The 5,969-nt window shown below is 46.0% G+C and overlaps 1 long non-coding RNA gene across 1 annotated transcript; it reads right to left on the bottom strand.

Annotated features, from left to right (window-relative positions):
* Positions 1-488: 488 nt before the first annotated feature.
* On the bottom strand, positions 489-4,925 carry LOC147997989 (uncharacterized). Its single transcript, XR_015647299.1, has 2 exons — positions 4,875-4,925; positions 489-738 (listed from the first exon to the last, which is right to left on the bottom strand). It is a non-coding gene; the product is annotated as an uncharacterized LOC147997989 (long non-coding RNA).
* Positions 4,926-5,969: the final 1,044 nt, after the last annotated feature.

The raw sequence follows: 5,969 nt of genomic DNA, 5'->3' as shown, positions 1-5,969 counted from the left end.
GTCATCCAAGGAGATCTACTAAACCAGCTCTCAAACCATCCCTGATGCGCTTCTCTGTCTGCCTTTTGTCTAACCTTTCTCTAAGTTTATTCATGGAGTCTTTAATTACTCCTGAATGGCAGTTCTGAATTCTCTATAAGCCTTGCATTGCAACAGCAGATGTCCTTGTGCTGCCCTTGCAGCACCTAGATAGCCTTAGCCCTAAGTAATTCTCAACTCCTTTTTTTTTGTGTCTTACTAAGTCTTTAGCATCAGGATTCCAATCTGGACACTATCTAAACCTACACACCAAGGTCATGACTAGCTTTTAGAACTTCTAAACTTATACAGATTGTGATCCCTGAGGCACAGTCCCAAGAAGTGTTAGGAGTACTAACATATGCAATGTTACATCATTTGTAATAGAAATCAAGCCTATCCCCACACCTATCTTGATAAAACCCGGGGCAAACATGAAATTAAGTCTAGGGAGCTTTTTGAAGATCTGAGTTTCCCTCTAGGTCCCAGCTCTCAGCCCCAACAGCTAGTACACGGCTGGTGAGGGTTGAGAGTTGATGGCTGTCAGGGTGGTCAGCAGAACCAGGTACGGTCCTTTCCAGTGAGTATCTGGGTTCGGTGCCATCGTATGTAGCCGAGTCTCCGACCTGGAACTGGTGAGATGTCTCAGGGGTCCCCAGGGCATAGGCTGCTGCCAGCTCTGAGCAGATTTCTTTCTGTATCACCTGTAGGTCTTTTAGCCTGGCACACAAATAATTATTACTATGGCACTATGACATGTTGGTTCAGTAACATCATCTAATACAGTCAGGGGGGCTGAGGCCCCATTTAAGATCTCAAAGGGGGTACGGCTGAATCTGGAAGGGATATTTCTTGCTCTGAAGAGAGCAAGAAGGAAGGAGTGTCACCCAGTCTGCGCCAGTCTCCATGGTTAATTTGGTCAGGGTCTCTTTTAGAGTTCTATTTATTTACTCTACCTGTCCTGAACATTGAGGTCTGTAAATACAATGTAATTTCCAATCAACCTCTAAATACTTGGCCACACCCTGGCTTACCTTGGCAACGAAAGTAGGGCCGTTGTCTGACCAGATTACCTTGGGCATTCCAAATCGGGGGAAGATTTCTTCCAGTATCTTCTTGATGATTGCAGAGGCCGTCTCTCGTTTGGTGAGGAAAGCTTCTATCTATTCCTGAAAAAGTATCTACAAGCACTAGGAGATATTTGTGATTATATTTTTCTGGTTTTATCTCAGTGAAGTTCACTTGGACTTTTTACCAAACTCTCTAGGTTTCTTTGCCCTGTTTGCTTGCTAAGCATTCACTTATTGACATACCTTATTCTTTCTACTGCCTCTCTGGCTAAAATCTTAAAGTCTATTACATACACTTAACTACTTGGACAAACTTTTTATCTCCTAAATGAGTCCATTTCTGTATTTGGCAAAGTGAGTCTTTTCTTTGTTCTCTGGGGGAGTATAGCTTTCCCCTCAAGTGTGCCAGTGTCCTTTATCTTTTAAGCAATTTGGGCCTTTTCTAAGTGAGGCCATCCCTTAGTCCGATCCTAGTTCTCAGTGGCTGTCTCTTGCAGGCCTGCAACCAGGATAGGCTCCTGCATAGCCATTTCCCGAGCCACTTTATCTGCTTTGTTACTGCCCAATGCCACTGAATCTCTTCCCTCCTGATATCCGGAGCAATGAATAGTACTCACAGTTGTTGGCTTCACCAGGGCATCCAAGAGATGGCAAAGGCATCTGCGGCACTGATGTACTGGGGGGTTGAGGTTCAGCCATCCTAGATGACATTGTGTTGTCCACCATGGCAGCACCCACTTATCTCTGACCTTCATGAAGAGAACTGTTCCAGTCTGTGGACAAGGTAGCCTCGGCTTTCAGCAGGGGTCAATCAGCCAGTCGCAGAGGTCTTTCCTCCATCCATGGGCTTCTGCCAGTGCTTGACACTCGTGCTGTGGTGGCTCCAGGTCGGATTGGGCAGCAAGGTGACCAGATTGCCCCCAACAGGTGGAGAATCTAGTCCATGGCAGCTGACCAGTGGTCCCATCTTTTGGGACACTCTATTCAAAGGCAAACATCAGCCAGTCTATCACAGTTTAAGTCCTGGATTGGGTGATAATTGTTAGTGCCCGGCTGGCAGAAGTGATATGTTCCAAGTAGAACAGCGCTAAGCCATTCATCTCCCAGCATCAGGTACTGGTGCACTGAGACAGGTCTTAAGCTCCGCATACACAGTCTGTAAATATGCATACACATGGCCTCATCCAGCCATTTCAGCCCACGCAAGCCATTTTGGGGAGCAATTTTCTCATGAGCAAGGGATGGGGGCAGTCAGGGATGACTATGAACTAATGGGTTACCCAGCCCAAGCCAAGGTCCACTGTTCTTCGGGCAGTCCATAAGTATTGTTTGTTGCCAGTAGGCCCCTGTACCCAAGGTCTTTGGCCCACTGGAGCATAGGAGCACAGAGCATTGGGTCCCTGTATCCATAAAACAACTGGGCAGGCTTCCCTCCTATCTCTGCACATAGCCAGCACTCCAGGACCGAGAGGCTCTCTAGTGTCCCCTCTTGTTCTTTCTGGGGCAGTCCCTGACCCAGTGTCTTTTTTTTTTCTTTGCATTAGGCACACTGATCTTTAGCCAGGAATTCTCTTCTGTTGCCAGGTACTGTCTTCCTAGGTTCCCTAACTACTGTGGCCAGTATATGTTCCTCTCTTGTCTTTTATCTCTCTTTAGCTCTCTAGCTTCCTCTTCTTTTTGTCTCTTTTCTTCTCTAGCTTTCTCCTTTTTTTACCTTCTTTTCTCTTTCTCTTTGTTTAACCTTACTTTCTCTGTAACTTATACTAACTCTCAGCAACTTAGCTTAACCCTTCAAATTTCTGTAACTTTCTCTTCATACCCTTTCCTTATCTTAGCCAGATAGGTGGGGCATTTTCCAGCCCCTAGGAGACCAACCCTTGGAGCCTGGGGGCAGACCTGGAGCACTCCCTACCTTCAGGCGCATTGAAGTCAACAGTCAGGAGCCTTCCATCCATGTCTGGAACATTCTTTCTGGCCTCTAGCAGGATTCTGTCTTTCCTCAGTGGTAAAGAAGATCTGTAACAGTTACTAACAAGCATCTCACGTGGGATGGTGAGAAAACAAGAAGGGAATCTAGAGTAGAGAGGTCCACTGAAGAGGACAAATAGCATTTAGTCACACAGCTAAACCAGGAGGCCTTTTTTTGGACAAAAAGGCCACTTATATTTATAAGCACAAGCTTTGTCTATGAAACCGAAAGGCGAGCAGAGAGGCAGCCTAGCTGTTACTGGCTGTCTCTCTGGGCTTAGATTTTCCCTTAAGGAGTACCTACCTACCTTCAGTGTCAGCTTGGTGGCTTTGCCTCTCAAGAGAACCAGCCTCCAAATGACACTAGGCTTCTAGTAACAACTAATAACAAAAGGATGGAGAGATGGTTAGAACCTGGGTGCTAGATACTAAGCAGCTGACAAAAGAATTGTAACCAGTTCACCTGGGGCTTTCAGGACTTTAGTAACAGCCCTTTACCAAACTGTCTCAGTGGGCTATAGGCCCATGGAAAAGAAAACATTAATCCTGACTGGCAAAACAAAGTTCTTCACAGTTGTAGATTCTTTGAAACTATTTTAGGGGCTCTTTTTGTCCCCCAACCTGGGGCATTTTAACCATAGGGGCAGGAACTGGCTGCTGTGGGGATAGGACCAAAGGCACTCTCCATGTTAATGATGATCAGCGAGAAAAGTAATTTAATGTTGGAGACTGACTCCTCCCTTGGTATAAGGACAGCAGATAAGGCAGGCTTCCTTAAAGAACTTCTCTTAATGAGCGCTCTCCTTCTGTGATCAAATGTCAGAAATTCCTTTCTTGTTTTCCTTATAGTCCTCTCCCACCTTGCTCTCAGCCTTTTTAGATAGTTCTTCCCTTAGCATTTCTAACACCGCCTGTCCCTTTTTTTTATAGCCTGTTGACAGCATTTCTGATCTTTTAGGCAGCTACACACTAAGTGCCATACCGGCTGAAACTCCGCCTTTAAGATTCCTTACTCCCAAGGAAAATTTAAATCTTTCCCAGTTCATCACAGCTGGCTGCGAGCACAAGCACAGATAAAACACTATGTTTTTGTTTTGTTTTTCTTTCCTTTTTTCAGAGCTGGGGACCGAACCCAGGGCCTTGCATTTGCTAGGCAAGAGCTCTACCACTGAGCTAAATCCCCAACCCCCAAAACACTATGTTTTAAAAATTAACTTTGGCTATCAACCAACACACCGACACTAGAGCGGGGTCTACAAAATTAAGTTTCTTACTCACTAAGCATTAAGGGGACCAAGAAAAACCCTTCGACGAACAAAGCAAACAGTTTCATGATTTCAAACACAGTCGTCGGTCCAAGATTTTAAACACAGTCGTCAGTCAAAATTCAAACACGAAACAAAAGTCAAAAAGACACTAACAGACACAACACGTCCAGAAAACCACAGTCAGGTCACAAAGAAGACAAACAATTCCAACAGTCAAACAAGTAACAAGCAGACGCGCCGCGCGGCTTCGGTAGCAAACTGAAACCAAAAATTCAGACGGAGTCAGCGATGGTCTTGGATCCTCTACTCCAATAAAATTCAGACGGAGTCATCAAGGGTGCGGATCCCTCCGAAAACGGACGGAGGTGCCACGGATCCGGATCTCCCTCTCCTCCAACCACCCTTGGAACGTCTTCCAGGGCTGCGGGGGAGAAGTCCGAGCTCATCAGCTCCTTCTCTGGCCCGCCCAGATAGTCCCCAGATCTGAGCCTATTGATCGATCGTTCACGGGACAAGACACAACAGACAAGACAAACGCCGGCCGGCTTACCTCCCGGTGGGTGGTCGGTGATCTCTGGGCGGAGGGTCTCCAAATCCCGGATGAGCCCTCATAATGAAAGACCCCCAGAGAGGACCTTTCCCTCAGGAGGAGTCCCAAGCGCCCAATGACAGAGCCGAGTCCACTCGGATGCAATCAGCAAGAGGGTTTATTGGAAAACACAGGTACCTGCAGGCACACAGTCTCTTCGGAGGACTTGCGCACCCAGCAGCTCCAGCATGGGGCTTTTATAGGGATTGGGGAAGCAGAAGCGGGCGTACAGAAGTAGATGCATAGTTACGGGATTGGTGGATTCAAACAAGGCACATAGACATGTTCACATATGATTGGCTATTTCACATGATGAGGTAATAAGGTATAGCTACACACATTGGCAGGTTTGGGGCGTCCTGGATGTCGGGGGCTGGGGGCTTATCTCTTCCTGCCAGGTGGCCTGTGAGTCAGGTCCAGTACTCCTGGTCTGTTCTGCATTCCTTTCCTTTTATGGTCTGTTAGTTCTAGCGGCAGGGCGGGGCTGCCTGGACTTGCTTTTCACAGTGTTTAGTCCTGAGTTGAAACATACTCTTTTAACTTCATATTTTTAAACCTTAAATCTGTATAATTTTCCTTTCAAAGGGAACCCATGGGCCGTATACAGTTTCCTCTTGGGCCAGCGATGTGGGCAGGGGTGGGCAGTGTTGGTGGTCTCTTCTGCTCTGCAGTCTCAGGAGTGCCCACAAGTCTCGGCGGTGAGATCTCTCTCCCACGGGGTTTGGGAGCAGTGAGCTGGAGGCAGGGAGTGCGAGATAGGGACCCCTGCTCTCATTTCCCATTTTTGATACTGGCACAAATATTAGAGTTTGGCATTAATTTGTTTGGTCTCTTTTGCTGTCTTTACCAAATATGTCCCATTTTTATGACTTATTTAAACAAAACTGTATTTTACAATTTAAAGGAGTATAGTATAGTATGAAAAAATACTGACATCATTTGTGATTCAAAGATACTAACAATTTTACTATATTTCCCTTTATGAAAATTTAGACAACTCCTTGAAGAAACTCTGAGAGATAATATCAAAATATGTTCATAGGAATGGTATATCAA

This window comes from Rattus norvegicus, chromosome Y (assembly GCF_021556685.1).
Source record: "Rattus norvegicus strain SHRSP/BbbUtx chromosome Y, alternate assembly SHRSP_T2T, whole genome shotgun sequence".
Lineage (NCBI taxonomy): Eukaryota > Metazoa > Chordata > Mammalia > Rodentia > Muridae > Rattus > Rattus norvegicus.
The sequence above is the reverse complement of the archived record's forward strand: the minus strand, read 5'-3'. Positions and strand labels throughout refer to the sequence as shown.